Source organism: Anastrepha ludens, chromosome 5, assembly GCF_028408465.1.
Source record: "Anastrepha ludens isolate Willacy chromosome 5, idAnaLude1.1, whole genome shotgun sequence".
NCBI lineage: Eukaryota > Metazoa > Arthropoda > Insecta > Diptera > Tephritidae > Anastrepha > Anastrepha ludens.
The window spans coordinates 81272928-81297429 of record NC_071501.1 but is presented as its reverse complement, the minus strand read 5'-3'; the positions used below and the strand labels follow the sequence as shown (position 1 = coordinate 81297429).

General features: G+C 34.3%; 1 long non-coding RNA gene across 1 annotated transcript in view; it reads right to left on the bottom strand.

The window, feature by feature from the left end:
* Positions 1–18289, bottom strand: part of LOC128862770 (uncharacterized) — a 49298-nt gene extending 31009 nt beyond the window's left edge. Inside the window, exons 1-2 of the long non-coding RNA XR_008454546.1 lie at positions 18149–18289; positions 13615–14367 (exon numbers count right to left, since the gene is read on the bottom strand). This is a non-coding gene — a long non-coding RNA (uncharacterized LOC128862770). The remainder of the gene's footprint in view (positions 1–13614; positions 14368–18148) is intronic.
* Between the last annotated feature and the right edge of the window lie 6213 nt (positions 18290–24502).

The window sequence follows — 24502 nt, the reverse complement described above, 5'->3', positions numbered from 1 at the left end:
ATATCCCCTTAAGAGAGGTATCCTTTAGGTGAGAGTACACTGTATATATTTGGGGCTTATACCCTTTTTGGTTATATGACCGAACTTCTCCTCTTATCAGTAGTTACGATGTCTTGAAGTTTTTCACAAATGGAGTGACCTTCGAACGGTAGATAGTTTTATTGAGGAGCTTTTTTCTTGGCAGAAATACACTCGAATGTTGTTCATTGTCTATCAATTGGTATTTCGTGCCCGAGGTTTTAAACCCGGACACTACTGAAAAGTGGTTACGCACCAACCATTCTGCTACGTCAGCCGCTGTATTTGCCCATCCAAAAAAATTAATTCAAATCAAAAATCAAAAGGAATTTTAGTAAGTGAAGTATTCGGCACAAGCCGACCTATTCACAAATATAAAGATCTTTCATTAATATTGGAAATTGATTGAAATATGTTACTGAAATATTTTTCACATTTTTTTGTAAATAAACTGAGTAGCTGATGATGCTTGGGGGAATTATTTTTACTGCAGTCGGAGAAAATTTTATAAGCCATATAGGAAAACCACAAATAGAAGGAGGAGCTCGTTAAAATACCTAACAGAAGTGAGCGTACCAATTATTTATTTTTATTTACTTTTAAACAGTCTAAACCTTAAATCAGTGTAAAGGCGACTCAAGCGTTTATATTATAATTATATAAAATTATAAAAAGCTTTAATTGAGTACTAGCTTAGGGCTCAAATGCTTCTTATGAACGCAGGCAATACTTTCAATCATAATATTTTTGACAATCGAATGAGCTAAAAAGCAGACCCTCTTCTAGATTTAGCTCATTCGATTGTCAAATATATTATGATTGAAAATATTGGCTGCGTTCATAAGAAGCAATTGAGCCCTAAGCTATGGTATGCTCAAGTTCACTCGGATTTGATATAGAAATTTTTTTTAAGAAAATTACTAAAAACATTTAAAAATCCAGTTTGGATCTTTTAAAGACAATCTACTAGCATTACACCCCACTTGTTCAACTCATCAATTGACTAATTGCACTTAACTCCAAGAAACAAGTAAGAATTCATTTCTCATGATTTAGGTGATCAACTGAGATGCCCATGTTTTGAGATGATTCGTGGACGAAAAGTTCGTACTAATAACTTTGGGCTTTCAGTATTGCTGGACAAGATTTGGAACGACAAAAAGGAGTGCGTAATTCACCTAATGTTTCCACCATGGACTGTATCTTCAGTTTTAAAAAACCAAGGAGTCTGTATATATGGTAGATATACACCAATTGACTTAGCTGTAGTATAGATTCCTTTTTTAATCAAATAAAACACAAAAATATCTAATATTTTTTGTCTAATATTTTTTGTCGTACAAACTTCTTCTGTCACTTGACTCACTTCACTGAGTTCCGTACCAATTTTATACTCTTAGTCATCAAAAGCTGTTAGTTCATTAGCACAGTCTATTGATTGTAGTTACCTACTTAAATGAGTAGCCCAAAGAATTGACTTCAGATTATTTTATTTACATTTGAAAAAAAAAAAAACGAAAACGTAGTCCAAAGAACTAACTTAATATGATTTAGGAGGCCACTGGCCGCCCCATTTCTTGAAATTATTCGGGCTTTCAAAGTTTGGGCCAATCAACTCATAGATTCACGCATCGTATGCCGATATCTCTTAGCTCTTGGGCGATTTTAATAACAATTACTGATGTAGAAATCAAAAAGCAGGGAATAATTTTCCGCTAGCACTCACCATTGAATTAACTTCGAGTGCACAATTAAAAATGTAGAGAACTCATGAAGTATCATGACCATTTATTTTTGTGAATTCATTTATTTTTATTTTTGAATTTATAGTTCATTAATTTTTAAACCTAATCCTAATAATTTAAATTTTTTTGCCTAGGTAAGAGCCTATGACTGCTATAGCATTAGACTTGGTTGCAATTTTGGTGGGCATTGGTAGCTTATGACTCACAGCTGGATTATCGTTGGCCTATACGTATTGAAGATGCCATCGAAATGTTTAATTTATCAAGGAATAAAAAAAATGCGTCACCAATTTCTCATTTGGATACTACTAAACCTTCTTAAAAGATGATGTCAGGGTAAAAATGTAGTCCAAATGATTTTCAGCGCATTTGCAATCTATGACTCTCAATCAATTAATATCTGATGTATCTTAAATGCTTACACCAATTTGATCCTATATATGAAAGTAAACAGAGTTGTTGCTTCAAATTTTTTCACTTAGTGATCAGCCAGAGTAGTTGCGAACTTTTGGAATGTCGAATGAACGAATTTAATTGCTACGTCAGCCAGGAAGATTTTTTGACGTGATAACGTCTTATAATTCGACTTAGCCGGCTGCACGCACGAAAAAATGTGTCGTTACCTTGCTCATTAGTGTTACCTTGCTCATTTGTCGTTACCTTGCTCATTTGTCATTACCTTGAATGAATTGCATGCGAAAGCGCGGAACGAACAAAGCAAACGAACGGCAACGTTCGATATCTTGCTCTCTCCTACTTAAGTGAGCGTATATATGTATGTATATGCGCATATGTACATATATAAATTCACGTATTTGTATTTGCATATGCCTTCTTATTGATTATTATTAATTTGATTTACTTGAAGAATTTAAAATAAAACCAAGTTTGTTAATAATACCTGTTGTTTTAATGTTATTATTATTAATTTTTTTATTATATATGAAGGAAAAAATGTATGGTATTGTAATATTTACCACATACCTTATAAGATATGTTGTATACTAATATATGTACATATATAAACATGCATATACATATACAATTTCGCGCAATTTTAAAAAAGAACAAATCTATATGTAAAGATGCATACAAATCAAATGGACATATCAAATATACGAATCTATTCCGTATGCAAGCAAATGTAAGCTAATGTGCTTGAACTGCAAGCGAGAGCGCGGAACGAACGACAAAGAGCACAATCGGCCCCCGCGTTCGGCAGCGGTTGACATCTGGCTATGTCCTACTTGAGTGAGCATATATATGTATGTATATGTATGTATATACGCATTTGTATATAAATTCACATACTTGTATTTGCATAAGCCTTCTTGCTGTGTGCATGGTAATGAACCATTTCTCTGTTGAGAATAGGACGATGATAGAAAAAGTAGGAAATGAAAGGGAGTGTTTCGAGTGTAAAGTGTCTTGAAAAAGGCAAATCGATGATGGTGCCTCTTAGTGTTGTTGACTTATTAACGTCTGATGCACAATCGAAATTGAAGATATATTTCATGAATTTGATAAATGTTTCGTCTCTATATCCATACAAAATATCTATCAAACAAATAAAATTAAAATTTTGTTTTGAAAATTGCAACCATTCCATCAATATTTTCTTATGACGTTGTCACGTTAAACTATCGTCAGTAAACCGACTTTACAGACAACCTCTTTTTTTTTTGTTTCTTGGTAGACAGAATACTAACTAATATTGGCTGAATATAACACTAAAGTCAAAAGGAGAGAAATTCAACTTTTACCCATTTATTCTCACACAAAATTTTGTGTCCTTTTAAATACAAAATTACTCTCACTACCCTCACTAATCTGTCAGCTATTTTGTGAGCAGCTATCACACATCGCCTTCTTTATTTCTCTAAATCACTTGGTTGCGTTTTCTGATGAAGGTGGCATTTTTTAATACAAAAAAATTATAATTATCAAATTACTACCTGAAGGAATGTTGTTGCAGTGCTGCAAGTTCGTTGCTTTAGTCCATTGTTTCACGATAAAGAAAATTGACAGTAGCTATTGGCGTTAGCATTAAACAAAAGAAGCGCTGCTAGCAGCTGTAGAGCAGCGCATTCATATGACATAATAAATAATTGTGTATTTTTTTTGTTACTCATTTTTAACTGCCGAAAGTGACGCCAGTAGCAACAACAAAAACGAATTACGATAGTGTCAATGCATTAGCACTTTTACTTTCCGGCGGGCGTCAAACCCATATTTCTTAACTCAATGGACACAAGTACAATAAATAATATTGACATTCCTCTCAAATATTGACAATTGTAATTGGAAAGCACTTTATGAGCGATTTTTATACGAATTTATATTTTTGAAATTTTTTCGTGTTTGCATATTTTTAATTTTTTTTTAAATTTTTTTAATTTTTTATTTTTTTAATTTCTAATTTTTTTAATTGCTAATTTTTTTTTTTCTCTTTTTCACATTATTCACCTCTTGCAGCTATTCACTGGATCTTTCGTCACATATATTTAATGAGCTTATTGCCTTTTAATCAACTAAAAATATGCAAATAACAACATTTTGCGAATATAATTTGTTGGCCCCCCAACAAAAGAGTTGCTGAAGCTATGCCAAGTCTTTATTATAATACAAAACCGGCTAAATATAGCTATGCGTTGCGTTTTAAAGCGAAATAAAATTAAATTTTTCAATGAGAGTAGAAATGTTTAAGACGAAACAAAATCAAATGCGGACTTTTATTTGCAGTTTGTGTGGCAGCAATGGTATTTATGAGATGAATGCACTCACACGCAGCTATAGATTTTTTTCTTCGTTTTTTTGTCTCTAAAACAAACAAACATACGCCATACGCTTATCCGCACATGCTTATCCGGCCACGCCGAGTGCATTGCAACCGCATACAGCCAGCTTCCAGTGCAATGCAGCGCAACGCTTAAATGCCGGTAAAGTGGCTATTCAGTACCTCAATTTTGCAGCCACAATTCATTTATTTGAAAATCTCATTCGATTCACGGCAATTTGTACTCCATTTTATCAAATGAATAAACATAAAAATGCCACAGGCTCATATATTCTCCAATTTGCGTGTGTATGCGTATGCGTTTGCTGCCTTGCATTTTGCCTTTTGTGTGCACTTTAATTTCTAACGATTAATTAACGGTATTGCTATGGAGTGCAACGACTTCAAACATTTACACCGCCGCAATAGCCATCAAAACCGCTACACGCCACCAACGCCACAATAACAGCACACAAAATACACCAGCTGTAAAAAGAGAAAAACCTAAAGAGATGAATTCCAAATTTTATGGGTACTTCAGGCTACAACAAGCGCTGTAATCACTTCAAATTGTTATATATGTTTGAAAATAGTTTTCACTTCACAGGCAAAGTAAGGCAATGCAACTGCAGTTGATAGCCGCATGAAAGAGGTGGAACAACAATAGTGGGAAGTCGATGTGTGAGAATATAGTTCAAGCAGCAACATGAATTTATGCATAATTAATGCTAAAGTGTGCAGAGAAGAAGCGTTGAAAGCACAAAGTCATATGCCATCCACTCGAGCACATAATAAATAAAATCAGCACGACGGCGCTGAATGGGAAAATGTTAAGCCGCGTATGCAAAGTCATACAATAAATCCGTTATGTGCATATGCATATTTGTTGAAAGCAGTTTTTTTCTCAAGCTGAATTGAATTTGAATACACAACAAGCTAAAATATTTTTTATATAAAGATGTTTAATATTTACATATGTTTAGGTGTACGGCATCATACCGAAAATATCGAAATGGTGCTCTTACAACTCAGCTAGGGCTCTCAATATACAATAGTAGATGTCCACTAATGTTGAATGATAAATAAAAGACTCGATACACAATCAAACAAGTGCATAGTGATCTATAAATTTCTCTGAATTGATTTTGAATTTTTATTTGAATATGAAAATATGAATAACAATAAAGAATAAATTCTTCGCACTTTCCTATAATAGCAAAGACTTTGCTCGAGTAGAGGTTCGTATTCTCGCTGACTGCATCCTAGTCGCAAGCGTGCAAAGCTATGAAAGTGCATTGTTATATACGTTAAGAAATCCCTAATCGCATTGGTACTGGTTGTATGGCTTAGGTTAAGGTCTTTATGCACTGCAACAAGATTGATCCATTGTGTGCCCCTAAGTGCTTAATTTTAATTATTTAGTATTGCAAAAAATCGAATCAGCTCCTTAGGACGGAGCAATTGTAAGTCTTCATCATCTAGTAGGCACGAGCCCAGGATTCTGTCTCCTGTGACCTAATGCTTTACAATTGTGGATTAAGTGTTCCATGGACTCCTCTTCATCACAGCAAAATCTGCATAAACTAGTGCTGGATAGTCCTATTGTAAAGAAATATTTATTGCAGGCAATGTGACCTGTAAGTGCTCCACAGAGTAATCTGAGGTCCTTTTTGTCTAGCATTCGAGCAGAGTTTACTCTGTTGGTATTTAAGTTCAGGAACTTTTTGGAGTGATTAAGACCGTTTGTGCCATTCCAGTGTGTCTTGGTTTTTATTTGGGTCCATTTTTTGGTTTCCTGTTCAAGGTTGTTTTTGTTAAAGCCGAAAAATGGGGTTGGTCCAATAAATGGCCCTTCCTTTGCGTTCCTCATGCCCTGGCACCCAAATCAGGGAAACATAATTGACAGTCGCCAGTTTGTTGAGTGCATTATTACACTCTATAAATACTTTTGAATTAATCGTAAATCTATTTAAGGCTTTAAAGACTGCCTACACAGTCGGGTGGCTCACAAAAAAAAGTAGCGCCTTTTCCACGGGGATTATTAAATATATTATATAATGTTTTAAGACTTCCGCCAAAATATTTCGGAAAAATATTGAACTAACGTTTGAGCTCGACCGATTTGAAAATATCGTAAAATCGTTGTTTTCGTTGAAAAAAAAAATTGATTTTAAAAAGGTTTCCTTCGTAAAATCTCCTCAGATGATAGAAAAGTTTCATAGAAGACGAGTTTTTCTTTTTTAAAGAAGAAGTTAAAGGTTAAGAAGAGTTTTAAAGAAGAAGTTTTAGAGTTTCAGGGAGAAGAAATTAAAGTTAATAGAAGAGTTCAAGCTGAAAATGCCTGTATAAAAATATTTAAAGCTTTTATTAACGAAGTCAAAAATAGGCATTTTTTATGGAATTATTTTTAACTTTTTGGAAAATAAGCTTAAGGAAAACTAGGATATCTCAGACACATCGATACGGATCACGACTCTTATGCACTTATCACCGGTACTTTTTATAAATACTTTATCACCCTTTTCATTTCTTAGCGAATAAAATCATTTACGACTAAAAACTTTTTGTTTTTTTCTGTTGATAATATTTTTATATATTTTAATTTTTACATATTTTGCATTTTAAAATAAGTATTTTCATTTAAAAATATTTATCAGTAAATTATGGTATTTATTACTTATTTACAATTATTTTTAAGATAAGTTTAAAAAAATCTTGGATAACTCAGACAAATCTACGCAGATTTTGCCACCCATGGGTGTCTCTACAAAGTTTGTTTATCATCCTTTTCATGTCTTTGCAAATAAAAATAGTCATGACTCAAACTATGTTTTTTTTTTTTGTAGCAAATTTTCTTGTTTCTACAAAATTTTTATACAATATATTTTCTTTTTTTAATTTTTTATTTTTTTTTATATTTTTTATATATTTTAAATATTTAAATTTTTATATATTTTAAACTTAAACTCTTCTCTAATCTAGCAAATTTTTAATGTTTAAAAATTAATTTTTTTAGGCCCCTTTAGCCGAATGGGTTGGTGCGAGATGTCATTGAGCGGTGCACAGGTAAATGGAAAATTCACAAATAAATGAAAAAGTATTTTCTAATAGCAGTCACCCTTCGGCAGGTAATGGTCTGATTGTATGTCTGCTATGAAAAAGAGAGTCATAAAAAAACCATCTGCCGTTTGGAGGTGACTTAAAGCTGTAGGTTTCTACGTTTATAGAAAAACAAATTTTCAAAAAATTCCAAATTTTCAAAATTTTCAGATTTGACATGCATTCGGGGGATTTCTCGGATCGTATGCCTTCATATATTCCACGTTTAGCCCTGCTCAATTTGAAAATGCAAAAGAAGTTCAAAATTATCTTTAACTTTCACTTTCTGCATTATCCAAAGAGTTTCAGACTGCCGATTATTTTGGCAAAAATAAATTTTAATATTCCGCGGAGTTATGTTCGTGCTTCGTTTCCCTTCTATGCAGATAAGCTAGAACGAATTTTGCTCGGCCATACTAACGAACTTAAGAAAAACCATGATATCGTTTCTTTTTTGGGTTTTCGCTGCACGAGAACTATCGATGTCGAAAACTATGGTTTGGCGGCTGAGAATGGCAAACTAAGCTGACATTTTCTGTTCGCAAAATTTATAGAGCGAAGCTTGGAAGAAGACGCCGAAATGTCGAGTCTTAATCACCAATGGGCACCACTTAGGTGTGGGAGTCTCCGTCTTGCGAGAGCTACAGCTACACAATCGCATAGGAGATATTGTATAGTTTAACAGTTCAGCTCGCAAAAATGGCAGGCGTCTGTTTCTGCCAATCTTAATTTGTCGAAATAACAACGAAGTTTACCATGTAGCGTATAGTATCTTAGTTCACATTTCATCCACTAGAAGGCAAGCTAAACTAGTTTCCCTGCTTCTTTTCTGAACTATCCATATAGCGTCGTATGAACGCAGTGTTTTCTCAGTCGCTGCTAAATAAATACCTTTCTATGGACTTTGCAAAGAACTTAGACCTTTCGAAAGGGTTCTGGGCAATAAAATGTTTAATGTACCACCTAATTTTTGTTGCTGTAGTCGCCATCATAACCCTCATGTCCTGTTACTTAGCCTAGAAAACGGTGTTCATTGCTCTCAGGGTATTCAGAGTAGTATATGCATCATTCTTCCATGAGTCTAAATATTATTATATGGAACTGCTGATCACATAAATCTTCCAGATGTTTTTCGAAGTTATACCTCTATATAGGCATTCCCTCCACGGCTGTGAGATTTCTCATCATTTGGTTAGAAATATTATGTAGTTTTAGCGCTCCTAAATTAGCTTCCTTCTCTATCATAATAGGAAAGAACAGTTCCTTAGCCATATATCTGCGCCCATTCCCCATTGTCTGTTCATCTCCGTGCCCAAATTTATATATATCTAGTGACTTCTCATCTTCAACTTTTGTAATTGTAAATTTTGTCAGCAATTTTACTCTCTACTAAACAGTAAACTCCTTTTAGCACTCAGCAAATCAACGCAACTTCAGCTACAGAGAAAAAACGAAAACGATGAGATAATCTTCAAAATAAAACTAACTACCACACAGGTAGTAGGCTCATTGGAGTATTAGAAACAACCTATGATTATAATTTGAAAACAAAAATAAATCATGAACATCACGCAATAAAAGAGGTGTTTTTTTCCAAAGAAACAATAACCAAAGACACATCCAATGGAAATAATGGCCAAGAGCAGGTATTACATTGAGTCGCGTGCTTAAGACAATGTTTTCATTAATCTCCTTTGTTTTTATTAATTTTCTTTGTTTTTATCATATTATTTTTTTTTATTTTTGTTGCTGTTTTATTCGCAATAGGCATTTTAGTTGCAACCATAAGCCAAGCTATTAATTTGCCTACCGCTGACTTTGAGCACAACGATGAACGCTTGATTTAAGCAATTTAAATTTAATTTATTTGTATAAGGTTTTTTTTTAATTTTATTTTCATTGTATACGACTTTTTCGCCTTTTTTGTAAGCAATTTGTAAAACTGTGTTTTCTTTTATTTCATTGTTTTCCTACAACAATACTTGGCGCGCTACAAATAAACGAAATGGATGTATAAAAACCTGTAGCACTTGACCGTTTAATTCTGCCGTTGAAGAAGCAAATCATAATAGAACAACAAAAATGAGAAAAGCACACGCAACGGAAAGCATAATAACAGCAACAACGGTAACCTCCAACGACATTAACACACTTTTGCTTTCAGACTTGGCCACAATGGCTCTGGCGTGCCAACTTTTGCTGGCTGTGTGTCCCTTGCCGTTTACCGCTCACTCTGCATCTCTGACTGCCTGTTCGTTGTTTGTTTGTTTGTTTGTTGTTAGTCTGCTGTCCAATTGCTGCTGCTGTAGGTCAAGCCATTTGTTGATTGTCAGCTGAGTGCCAACTGTGGCTGTGTTGTTGAGTGTTTGTGCTTTTGAACAACTAAGCATAAACTCAGCAGTTCAAGCAGACCTATGCCGACAGATGCATTCAGAGTGGTGGGTTTTTTTCATTCAATTTAGTTGTACCGCCTCCCCGCCATGAGTTCTTTTATATTATAAACAAACACTAGTGCAGTTAGTTTTACTTTTCAGTTGTTTTTGTATTTGTATTTCCCCCCACCCCCCTTACATATGTTAACACAGTAACACACATTTTGCAGGCATTCGTGGCGGCGGCATCCAAATAAACTCGTAGGTATACAATTTCGTTACGATAAAAGTTGTTGTAAGTTGTTGTACGTAGTGGAATTCCACATTACTCCTCGTCTCACCTGCCCACTGAGCCAACAAGACTGTGATAGTCCTCTACCATTACAAATTAACTGGCAAAAAAAAAGAAGAAAAAAACCTGTAGGTATTTTGATTATTTAACTCGCTTGCCTTGCCGGCTCATTGGGGCAATGGGTTGGGGCATGCAAGCCTGCAGCGAACTCTGTCGCTATCTTTGACTCTGCTAATCACTCGCTTGCAGTAAAAATGCCAAATGAATTTTATTACGAAATAATTGCAAATTGCAGCGCTTTTTATCCGTCATTTTTCCTATGCTAGAGTTTTATGCACACAAACTAGGTGGCTTAGCGTTTATGCTAAAATATTGTTATTGGACGATCTGTCGGCTTTATGATAGAAATACGCAGCGTGCGTGAAGCTGTAGAGCTTGTAAGGCAATTACTAGATGCCTATTTTGCTAGCAATTTTATTCTAATTTTTGCTCTGCTTTGGTGGTTTGATAACTGAACGCACTTTTTCACTTGTGGGAATGGAAACACGTGAAGGCAAATGTATAGCAAAATATTCAGAATGACCCGAAAATCGATTTATTTATATTTGTTTGAGCAACTGCCAATCCGTACATACGATAACTTGAGTGAAAATTTAGATATCTAAATGGAACTTGGTTGCTTGTCGCACTTCACCTAAGACAGGTTGCTGTTGAATATATACAAAATTGGTTACCAACCATGCCTACCTTGCATATAAAAATAAACTTAAAAATATTAAACAAAAAAAAATTTTTTATAAAATATTCGGTAATTTTATTAAAAAAGCCTGGCCCTGCTTATTTTCTAGGCAGCATGTAAGTCTAGTGAAAACGCACTACAACTTAAGTGAGCAAAGGGGGCAGGTGACATAGCCTATACCTCCCAATTGTCATCCTTACGTTCACGATGAACGCCCTTTTCTCCTAACCAATGAGGCTCTGACGACGATGCATAGGCGCCATAACCTTACCATTCTTAAGCAGAGAAAATGTGGAGAAATAACCCATCAAAAGGGCATATATTTGGCCTAGGTGCGTCGCAAAACAGCCACTTTACTTAACCTTGACGAGATGAAAGCAAATACCTGGTGACAACTTCTAAAACTACTTAAGGCACAACGAAGGGGTAGTGATGTACAACTTGATAACTGATTCCACGAAATGTCCCTAGCTGATCCTCTCACTATCAATCTCCTTGCGTTTCCTTCACGTTGGTGGTTCTGTTAACCTTTCACTCGAGACTGGATAGGCCATCATTGCATTGAAAATACCAGCGGAGAGTATGAGAACAAATAAAGCAAGGTAAACACCGTCCGGAGACGCACTAGTGTCTCGTGGCCGACAACCTTTTACCCGAAACTAATTCTCGCGAAAGCGCAACAACCGCCTCGGATTGATAATCGAACCCAACGATGCAGACCAACACGTGAGTTAAAGCCCAATAACAGACAGACTTTCAACATGGAATGTAAGGAAATGCGGAAGCAGTGGTGCTCCCAGGACTGACATGCTAAGAAAGAGGAAGAAGAACTTTTGGAACTAGAAATCTGCTCCATGCTCTTGGGATGTAGTGAAGTGTGGGTTTTGGCGTACAACTGACCTGAATGGTCAATTTTTTTTTCTGATATTTTGTTTAAACTTGGAACCACTGCAAGAAGACTAAGATTAGATAAGATACGGCTTGAAAATTACTATCGGAAAAGAAGGATGGTGTAAGGGATTTAGCTCCAAACGCAATGCACTTAACTTTTATACGGATGGTTCTAAAACGGCAAGTGGACTAGGTGCTGGAATATACTGCCCAGAGTTAGAACTAAGGAAGTCATATAAGCTTCCAAATCAGTGCAGTGTATTCCAAGCTGAGGTTTTCACTATTTTAGAGGCAGCAGACCCAGCTTGTGATAGTACTGGGACCAACTCTAAAGTTAGCTTTCACTCTTAACGTGACTGCAAGTCAACCAGTTCAATCTAACTAAACCAACAAACTGCGTATAAGTGGTTTTTTATATGAAATTTTTTCATGCAAAGGTGTACCTGTAATCGGGAGGTTCTAATAACAATGGTTCCTCAACAAGTAATCTTCGACCTCAGAGTGGAGTTTTCCAGCTATTTTCAGTGCTACTTTTATCACTGTTATTAAAATGTATTTAAAAAAATATATTACAAATATTTTAATTTTTGCTATTAAAAGGATTGTTACTCCTTATTATTGAATTAATTATGCTCCAGATAACAGTTGAAGGAGCCAATATTATTTTTAATACCAAAAGTATAAAAAAAATTGCAACGATTGTTCATTTTTCTTCAATTTAATTCACTCCTTTGGATTTCATTGACTTAAATATGAGTTATTGGTATATCGGATCAGCTTTTTGAAATCAAAAAAGCGACGTTATCCTCTCTTAATAAGTGATTGATTATGGTACAGCTCTAACTTTTTAGCTTTTCATTCAGATTTTTCTTTCTAAGTGCTGAAAATTTTTGGATCTCAACGCTTATACAAGTCCTACCCTTCTTGGCCCAGCGTTAAAGTATCATAGAAATGATTCCGACGTCGGTATGAAAGTTTTATCAATAAGCACCAACAAACTTATCAAGCTACTAAATTTTCATGTCAACATAACTCGAAAATTATGTTTTTTTCAAAAAAATGTCTTTCTTTCACGCACACTAATTTTTATGTGAGAGACGCAAGAAATTCTCCCAAAGTTCTTAATAAAAGTCATCTACTTTATCAATGTCGATCTGATGTGCTTGCAAGGCATATTTCTTTACTTTTTGTTTTCTCTGTTTCAAAATTATATGCAAACTTTAGTTTTATTTTTATTTTTTTGAAAACATAACAGCCTTTAAATTTACTATTCACCTAATTCGAGTGAGTGAAAAATCTTTAATCTACATGAAATTATTTCCCACGATTTTTTCAAACAAGAGTTACTACAATTCCTAAAACGATTCTACTAAAGTCATGTGTAAGTAAGCATACATGTATTGAATAAATAGAAATTCCTTTAATTTCTTTTAATTGTGATGTATTTGTTTTATTACTCAACTACTACTTGGGATCAGCCTGCAAGTTCGCGCCTTAAGTCTTTTGCTTTAGTAGCTTTTTCTGTGTTCCAACACTCTTTGTATATTTTGTACTATAATTAACACAGCTTTTATTGTATTTTGTATTGTATTATTTAACAAAACTGCCACATTCGCATTCTAAATCGCACAAAAACAAAACACAAAAAAAAAACACTCAAAGAATTGATTAATGCCACTCACCTGTTTGAAAGATGAAGCAAACGCACGCCAAATACCACAATGGCATCACAAATCCACGCGATAAACCCATTTTTCTTGTAATTTTCCTCAATGAATAGTAATTGCCGAAAAAGTAATCAAATGCAAGCTGTGAACGCCCCACAGCAGTGAAATATGTCGCAATACAACGACAGCGCGAATTCGAATTGGTCGTTTGGTTGGCTGATTGTGTTAATTTTTGTATTATTATTTTTTCTTTGTTGTATTATTAGTTTATTTAGTATTTTACACTCGTACTATACACACTAACACAATTATCTTTTGTGCTGAATTTTGTTAATTCGTTTTTCGTTTATGTTTTTTCTTTCTGTTGCTTATTTGCCTGCTTTCGTTAAAATTTAATTTAGTTTGGTTTTTTGATATTGGCTTAGTTCAAATTTTCACCACCAAAGCAAAGCGGCATGCGGATTTCGCAATATTTTGTTTTAATTTTATTTGCTTTTTTTTTGTTTTCGTTGCTGATTTCTTTATTGTTGCACAAATACGTAAAGTGTTGTGATTTATTCACGAATATCAAAAGCTCACCGCTCGCAATTTTTGTTGACTCTCATTGCTTGCGCTGTATGTTTTTCATTAGATTACAACACACAATTTTACACTTTGCCTTATTTTCCTTTTATTTTTTAGTTTTTCTTTTTTTAATTTACTGCGTTTTTTTTCTACTTTTGATTTTATTTACACTTTTGTTGCGAATTTGTTGCTGCCACACAACTGCTGCAAATGAAAAGGAGATCAAAATAAGAAATACAAAAAAATAGACCACAAAGAAAATCTAACGGGGGAAAAAATGTCGGCAAGCACGAGATTTCACAGACCCTGGGCTGTAGTTGTTTTGCTGCTATTGAATTTGCTGCATTTTTTTTTTTTTTGCGTTTGCACCCAGTTTGCTCTCATTGTTTTTCGCAAAATCGTAACGAATGCTAACGGCCGCAAAATCAAAATGAAAATCTTAGATTGCATATCTGCGCAGCGAATTGTTGCTGCAACAGTCTTTGGTCTTTGCCGTTGACAACACTCGGCAAGTGTAACGCACCGCAGCCAGCTAACCAACTGAGAGTTGGAAGTAGCGAATAGAAGTTTGGAAAACTGGCAGAAGGAGTCGAGATGGGCAGGGAGTCGCAAACTGGCTCCATTGTAACTTGGACTGCGCGCACTATTGCTGTTGCTGGCTGTTGGCTGCTGTTGGCTTGGTTTGGTTGTCGGTTGGTAATCAAGTGCAGTTGATTTTTCCATGCAACAGTTCGTGTTATTGACGCGCTTAGTTGCGCGTCTGAATGAAAATGAAATGCAGACAAACGTGAAAATTGCCTCAATGTAACAAATAGCAACAACAAATGCCAGCGCAGCCCAGCGAGCCTGCATTACTGTGGCACGAGGAATACTGCGTTGCGGCAGCAAGACGAGTTGAGCTGTTGGTGACGAAGCGGCAGCAAATTCATGCAGCAAAAAACTTTCTTTTCGCGCGTAAGTTGCAGTTGAATGCGCGCTTGATAAGTTTGCGCGAAAAATTTCGAATTTTTTGTTTCACTATTTAAACTATTTAGGAAAATTACCTTAATTCTTTTGTTATTGGGTATTAATTAAATATTTATGTGCATATTTCTGAAAAAAAAAAAATTTAAGAAAAAATTTAATTTAATTTGAAAAAAATTTTTTTTTTTTAATTGTGTGAAATTGTTCAAATGCATTTGAAAAATATATTGATCCGAATTGATTGATTTCATTTTCTTAATTTAGAAGAAATAATTAATTAATTTTTTGTATTTAGAAGACGAATTGATTGATTTAAATTTTTTTAATTTAGAAGAAGAAGAAGAAGAGGAAGATGCGATTAATTTAATTTTTTCACTTTAAAAAAAGAAGAAGAATTGATTGATTTAAATTGTTTTAATTTAGAAGAAGAATTGGTAAATTTATCTTTTTTTCTTTAGAAGACGGAGAAAAAGAATTAATTGATTTAATGTTTTTTGAATTTAGAAGAAGAAGAAGAAGAAGAAGAATTGATTGATTTAAATTGTTTTAATTTAGAAGAAGAAGAAGAATTGATTAATTTATTTTTCTTAATTTAGAAGAAAGAGAAAAATAGTTGATTGATTTAACTTTTAATTTTAGGAGAAGTATTGATTGATTTAATTTTTTATGTAACAAAATCAATATCTGTATTTTCAAATGTATATTTGAGAAATTTATATTTTCCAATATTTTCAAATAACGTTATATTTTTAATCCTTTACTGCCCTATTTTTTTCAAAACAAATCTTATTAACTTCTTGATTTTAAAACTCAATGCAAAACAAAACTAGTTTATATATTTCTTTATTGAAAATTGTATTCACAGTTGACTATAAAACACAACAAAATAATAGCTATTTGAGCTATTGGGAATTAAGCTGGACTGAGAGATGGTCAATTAAAAGTTATTTTTGTTGAAAAGTGGGAAAATAGAAATTTATTCACTTAATTTGTATCAATTCAAACTTGTTTTTGTTTTTTTTTTTATTTATCATTTTTTGCTTTTTGATAATTTAGTCGAAAATAATTTTTAATTAATTAATATTCATTATTTTATTAAAATTAAACATTTCTATTCAAATTCGGTACAGAAAATTTGATCGAGTTTGCTTTTGGGAAGTGAAAAAATTAAAAACTATTTAATACGTGTTTTCGCATTATTGGCATTTTCCAAAAAAAAATTTTTTTGGAATTTTTTATTTTTATTTTTTTTTTAACTTTTTTTTCAAAAAAAATTTTTTTTCACACTAGCATTTCTTCGCATTTTCGGCATTTTCCAAAACAAAAAATTATTTTCAAGAAATAATTTGGTTTTTTCAAAAGTTTTTCCTAAAATTTGTTTTCCATTTTACCATTTTTTCGCATTTTTGGTTTTTTCCAAAAAAACATATTATTTTCAAAAACTAATTTTGTTTTTCCAAAAGTTTTTCCTAAAATTTGTTTTCCATTTTAGCATTTCTTCGCATTTTCGGTTTTTTCCAAACAAATTTTAGTTTCCAAAATTTTTATGTTTTTTATGCCCTTGCTTTTTATCTCTTTATTTTAATAGTTTTCTAGTACATTCTGAATGCTTTAAAATAATAATAGGACTATGAATAAGTTCGTTACGGTTTTACAACAGATGGCGTAACTTGATTATTATTCCATCGATCCACATTTCCAAACATTCATTGGAGAGCTACTGTCGCAAGGCACAAACGTCAGTATAAGTTTTTTATTTGAAGCGTAAACAACAATATTTTTACCACACTTGAAAATGTCGAATTTCGTGCCAAATAATGTGTTTTTGCGGGGAATTCTTCTTCATTATTTTAATATGAAGAAAAAAGCAGCCGAAAGTCATCGTATCTTGATGGAAGTTTATGGTGAGCATGCTCTATCTGAGCGAACGTGCCAGTGTTATTTTGCAACATGACAATGCTCGGCCACATGTTGCACAAGTGGTCAAAACATACTTAGAAACGCTCAAATGGGATGTCCTACCCCACCCGCCGTATAGTCCAGACCTTGCGCCATCCGATTACTATCTCTTCCGATCGATGCAACATGGCCTGGCTGACCAGCACTTCCGTAATTACGATGAAGTCAAAAAATGGATCGATTCGTGGATTGCGGCAAAACCGACCGAATTTTTCACAAAGGGAATCCGTGAATTGCCAGAAAGATGGGAAAAAGTAGTAGTAAGCGATGGACAATATTTTGAATATTAAATTTGTAACCATTTTACGTCAATAAAGTTTCAAATTTCGAAAAAAAACCGCACGAACTTATTCATAGTCCATTACAATTCTCGGTATTTAAAGAAAATACGAAAAAAATATTAAAAAACAAATTATACGAAGCCAATAATAAATATTTTTAACTTTTTCATATTCTGAGTTTTATAGTTTTCGTTTTAATTTTGAAAATACTCAAAGAACTCAGACAATTTAATTTCAAATTTTTTTTGTAAAGTTTTCAAAATTTGAAGATTTTAATTCAAAAATTTTAAATTTAAAAATATCCAGATTCAGGTATTTTGAAAAATAAAATTTTATAGGTAATATTTAACCAAATTTATTTAAACATTTTGACCAGCTAATTTTTAGATGTTTTTAAGAAATTTAGTTAATTTTAGTTATGGATTTTTTTAAGTTTTAAATATTTTTAAAAAATGTTCATTCCAACTAAGAAATAATGAATTTATTTATTTTATTTAATAGTGATTATTTGGTATTTTTTGAATCATTTTTATTTAATTAGTTAATATTTTCGTTCTTTGCCAGTTCACGTCTCAGCTAAATTCACATATTCCGTATAAGAAACAATAATTTAGTTTTATATGTTTCTGCATTTCTCCGTTATTTGTTAATTTTTTATTGCACATTTAACGGAAAAGTATCCATTGAGTTTTTTAACACGCGACTACTAATTTTTTTATTTCTTTTTTTTTTATAAAACATCCATCAAATTCTGCATATGCAAGTAAATATTTTCTACTAACTTTTCCAGCGTTGGCCAACAAATTTTTTTTAATTTATTCCAACCAAGTAACGTCTCTTAAAACACCGTCAACACCGCCGTTCGGTGCTGTTCACACGAGCACTTTTCTTAGACTGTATTCAAATGGATCGAACGTCTTAAGTGGAACTTAATAACAGTGCGATTGTCGGGTCGCTGCTGTTCGCTTTGCAGAAATATTATTCACATAAAGTTTCGGCCGCCACCGTCTCGTTTCTTCGGCTGCTAATAAGTTAACAGTGGCATAGCAGCGGTAATACAGCGACAACAGCCTTGACGTCGCAATGGTCTTAGCTGAGTTCAAAAGCACAATTGGCACTCAATAGCCGCTTTTCTCATAACACATACACATAGTTAAGTTGGGTAGTTCCGTCTCGGCTCTATCAGCCACTTGTTGCTCCAAATATGTTTGTTTGTTCGTGATGACGCTGGCTTATGGACTTCGCATAAGGCAAAGTGAATGTTTAGTTTGATGGAAGTTTTTTTGATTGTTTCTTGTTTAGCTTTACAATGGGAATATGCGAGCGAGTGGATGTTTTGAGTGGAAACACAAGCGTGTTGAGAGTTTTATAGAAATTAAGGGAGTAGATATTAAGAGTATATGTTATGTATGTAGCAGATATTTTATAAAATGCCAAAAATGTTAATTCACCAGTTTTAACATTAACACTTAACATTAACATCAATTTTTAACAGTTCGTTATCTTAGCTGCTTATATTCATGCTTTAACATTCATTTGTAGTTTAGTTTTTGAATTATTAACAATTCCATTTTTGTTCAGTTCTAAATCAGTAATTTACAACAAATATAGTGCAACATTTTATTAATTTCAATAGTTGCGGAAGTGACTTAAATTTACTTCGGGCTGCGAGCTTACAAAAGCCTAGCAACAGATGCAGTGATGACTATAAAATTAAGCAAACTCAGAGGAAACGATGACTTTCTGTAAAATAATAATCTTTGTTAGAACGCAAATAAAATATTGGTATAAGTATTTTCTATTTGACGTCTGGTGTATTTATTAGAAGCCTGAAAGCCTAGAGTTGAATAGTGGATAAGTGGATTGTATTAGCTTTTCTTAAGGGCAGAAAATACCTCCATTTATAATACGGATTTTTTGTTGGAAGATTGGGCATGCGAAGCAGGACAACTTCGATTTGAGAAACTAAATTTAAATGTCAGTCTCTGTTATTGAAAGTTACATCATCATTATGCAACCGCCGTGGCCGAATCGGTTGTTGAGTCTCTACCATTTGGTAGGTCGCAGATTTGTAACCACGGACATTAAATACCAAATGATCGAAAAGATTTTCTTCTAATAGCGTTCGTCCCTAGGCAGGCAATGGCAAACCTTTGAGTGCCGAATATTTCTACCATGAAAAAGCTCCTCATAATAAATCATCTGCCGTTCGGAGACGGCTTCAAATTGTAGGTCCCTCCATTTGTGGGACAAATAAAAATGACGCGCACCTTAAATAGAAAGGAGAGCTCAGCCAAATACCCAATTAAGGGTTAAGAACAATTTATTATTATAATTATTATTGTCATTAACCGTTTCATTTGAATTATTTAGCCTCATATAGACCAATAAGCAGGGCCGTAGAGAGCAATTCCGGGCCCCAGGGGAAAACTGCAAATGCGGGCCCTTTCCAATTATGTCTAGTTCATATAATTCGAATTACTCTCGAGTCCGGGCCCCTCTGAAAACTCCGGGCCCGGGGGAAAAAGTACCTAATCCCCCTCCCCTCTCGTCGGGCCTACCAATAAGCGTTGAAAATTTATTCTCGGAATAATATTTCTTCAAAGAATTCATCAAGGTTTGATTTGCTTCTTAATTAAACAGCATTGTCCTATTACACAGACAGCTTTGAATATAAAGTGGCACTCTGGTATGATATTTAAGTTGAAAATGATCCTTATCGCTGTTATGATTCGAAAAGTGCGACCCAAACTCATTTTAGCCTTCATTAGGAAGTCTAAAGCCTCATTGGGTATTGGTGATATAAAATATATTTTAGGTTGGAATGTTCCCCCTTTTGATGTTCTTTTACAGTCTGTCTAATGGAAGCATGGCTGCAATAACTTGGAATCTTTTTCACCAATTCGATTCTAACAATCTGCATTGTGTGGGCTTGTTATTTCTTCTTCTTGTTTCTGTTTGAGTTTTTGCTCAACTATTGCCCAAACATTTTGAATAGCGTTAGCATGAGGTAACTGTGGAGACAGATCCAACATTTCAATCTCATTTTACTGCTTCCACTCTACATACCTTCGACTTCGATGCTTGAATTCGTTGTCTTCTGTAAAGTCCGATGTTGACTAGTTCTTTCAAACACCTTCGCAGCTGACGATACATTTTTGACGCTTTTTGGTAAATTTTATTAATCAGAACTGCATTTAAATTTGTGGTAAATACGAATAAGCGGCCAAATCCTTTTTCGGAGAAGCAGCTCCAAACACGAACCTTGAATGGATCGTTGAAGTTGTCGATTATCAGCAGAACACCAGGACTGTGTAACTATTCGCGCAAATGAAAGACTTAATGTGTGATAATGAGAGCAGCGGTTTTTTAAATGTGATCCGAAATTTCATATCTTCTGCACGTAAACATCCTCGAATCGTGCCGTTGGATATATTAACACCGCTTTTTCTTAAAATTGATTCAACTTCACGCAACGATAAGTTCGGCCTTTTTCCAAATCTTCTGGTCTCGTTTTGGAGAGGTGTTTGTTTAGTAAGGCTCATCCGGAGAATTCGTTTACTTTTATAAACATCAGTGTTCTATTGGACACGTATTCTGCAGATACACGTGACATTTTTGTGTAACTGTCACGCTTACATTAGACAGACTGTGCCTTACCTTACCACCGTACTTTATATATTCCATGGATAACGAATGACAACGCTATACATATTTCCTTTTTTCAGCCTGCTAATGAAACTGTTCAAATGTTTTTTTTTTCTTTTCTATCAAAATAGTTTCATAAGCCACTTCCCAGACTTTTGTTCGCAAGTCGAGCAAATTTGGTATAGATGCACGTAAAATTAAAAAAAGATTTTTTTTTTTTAATTTAATTTAATTTTAATTTTTTAATTAACCAAAACTACCAAGGGCAAATGCCATGCACTTCACTAACTTTACCAAAAGCACTGAATTCAGTTATCCTATTTTAGAGTTAACAGTAAAGAGAATTACATTTAGCTATTCAAGCGAAGAGAAGTGGTGCACAAATTCAAAACAAATAGTCACCATAAAATTCCGCTTAGAGAGCATAAAAGCATTCCGCAGACTTCTTATTAAACACTCTCAGAAGCTTATGCCTCACCATAGCCAAAACGGTAACTTGTGTAGATCTAATAAGCCGGCCAGAGAAGAATTGAGCGAAACTTTGGTCCGTGAGTGAGCAGCAAGATCACCTTCAAACTGTTATTTTGTATGCGTGTGCAGCTTTGTAAAAGAACATATTCAACTTCGTCGTAAACACATACATATCCGCATACAAACCACACACAGCTTTACAGCCTCTACGGTGGGTACTGTTGCTAACATTTGGCAACATTCTGCAATCTCGACTACTGTTTATATTCTATAGCAGCTTACGTGTATTCAAGTCGCACGCATTGTTTCACTTTCATACAATCGAAACGTGGCCAACAACCAGTGAGAGTGTTCAAGCTACAAATTCACAAAAAGCTGCTTAAGATCGGAAAACAACGGAAATAATTTACATTGTACACTGTTGAGTTGGAGTACATAGCATTCAACAGCGTTCGCAGCAACGCTTACAACAGCTTTAGCGTCTGGAATACTGGGCGCCCAGCAAGCGGCTACAAGCAACCCATGAGGTCGTGCAGCAGCAACTGTCGCGGCAATAATAATACCAATAGCAACAACAGCAGCATCAGCAACAGCTGTTCGTTTGCCGTAGGTTTAATGTGTTCGGCACTAACCTGTGCTATAGTAGCCATGTACGAGTATGTGTGGATGTGAGAATATAAGCGCTCAACAGCTCTGTTAATTCACTTTTACTGTATGAAGGGGAATACTGAACAGCTTTATTACAGCCCTTTGTATTTAATTATTTTAGAATGTAGCGTTATGCTACAGTTATGCTAAGTATGAATGTGGTTAAATGCACGTAAAATGTTGCTGTAAAATAAAAGTAATTAAGCAGTAAATTATTAGCTGCAAGTTATTTCCGTTTACATACATATTTATGGCTTTTGGTGTGGGAATTGTAATGGGGTGGAGTTAAGTTTTTTTTTTTGAACCAAGTTATGTAGCTTATTAAATTGTTATGGATTTCCTGTAAACTAATTTCTGTAAATTGAGCTATTTATGATAATTCAAAGTTATGAACTGCAAGAATATTTGGAGTTGTAGCAACGTACTTTTTTAATATGATTCTTAGTGACCTTAGGAGCAATAATAAAATAAATTGATTTTTCTATAAAATCGGAGCACCAATATGCCATTAAACCAATTTAAACAAATTTAAATATTCAAAATTATTTTCTTTATGTTCGACCAAGTACCAAGCTGTCAGGGTAAATCACTCAAATCTAAAGCACTTATATTTATATGAAACCTGTGAGTTAATGAAAATTTTACATTATAATGACTTGGAATTAGTGTTTTAGTTAAGGTTATATTAAAATTTTATGAGTTCACTATTTTCAAAATTTTTTATTAATTATTTTAAAGTCTTTTTCAATCTTTTGCTTTCTTTTTTTAATAAATAAATAATAAAATTAAATAATGCGTTGATGTTAGCAGGCTTTGGATACGATATTGTCGTGGCAGTATTTGTTAAATTCGTTGTTCATTCGCTGGTGCCAAATCCCAATGCTTAATTACTCGAAATTTATTACGAACGCATTGAGGTTATGATTATTTTGAAGGTAGCCTGTATTGACCACCAATGTTGTGCGATGTCACCCCACTAGATTTTTTCTTCACAAGTTTTCTCCAGTCGCAAGTAAATGAAGATCAGACTGAAGGTACTTTTTGCAATAGGGGTTTTTTTTTTACACATCACGCGTGACTATGTCAAGCTAAATACACACATTTTTCAGTATTCATTGTCATTTCATCATGAAAAGACTTACGCTTTACAACGTTTACAAATCGTAAAAATGTATTGCGAAAATCGACGCTCTGTGAAAAGTGTGTATCGAGCACTCAGGCCAACTTATGGTCTACATAGCCGTTCTACCGAACGCACTATTCGACACACCATCATCCAAATTGAGAACAATTTTCCATTATTGGATGATATTCGACCGATTAGACCACGAACAGCCCGAAGGGAAGAGAATATTGTGACTGTAAATGAGAGTTTTGCCGAAGACCCGCAAGGATCGATTCGGAGCCGATCTTAAGAACTTGGCCTATCTTATGGCAGTACTTGGGCTATTTTACGTATGATACTACTTTCCATGTAGCCCGCAAAAGAACGGAGATACTGCGTCGTCGTTTCGGTGAGCGAGAGATAAACTTATCTCGGCCAGTGAATTGGCCACCAAACCTACCACGATCGTGTGATATCACCTTCGGACTTTTATTCTTTGATTTTAATTGCATCTTCTAAGTGAAAGAGCCGACGTTGTCATGCTGAATGTTCTGCTAAAATTTGCCTCAAGCTCATATTTTAAGGATCATGTGTTCAAGTTTATGAAAAGCACAGTAACCGCACCATAGTGTGTGAGGAACACTGACTTACATCGTGACCTCAAGATTACGTTTGTGTTTGAAGTTGCCAATCAAAATGCTGCAGCACATACCAAAATGCTGAAAAATGCTCAATGCTCGGCGATCTGTCAACCCAGTGGAGTAGAGCCGAAGACTCAAATGAAAAAAAAAATTCATAAACCTTTTGCTCCAGAAATTTTAAGGGGTGGCCAACAGATGTAAATTTCTGCCAGCTGCCTTTCGGTATATTTATGTATTTTCTGTAAATACTGTCGTGTTTTTACTTACTTACTTATTGTCATCCTCTTCTCCCTGTGAAGCATCGACGTCATTGCTTCCGTGAATCCCTAGCGGGACCTAGGGTACCAGTGGTCCATAGGGCCTTGAAAATCTCCCTAAATCTAACTCTTTTGTTTGCTTCTCTGCATGTTGTAGTACATGAATACCCATTGTCATTCAGCTCACTATCGACAGTTCCTCGCCAGGTTTTAGCACTTGCACCTGACCGACGGGTTCCACCTTAGTGTAACTTACCTTATTTGTAACTATACCACCCAGTTACCAAAATCAGTCTACTCATTCAATATTACAGTTATATAATGGCAAAGATGGCTTCTGCGCTGATATGTAGCCGCTGTTCATTA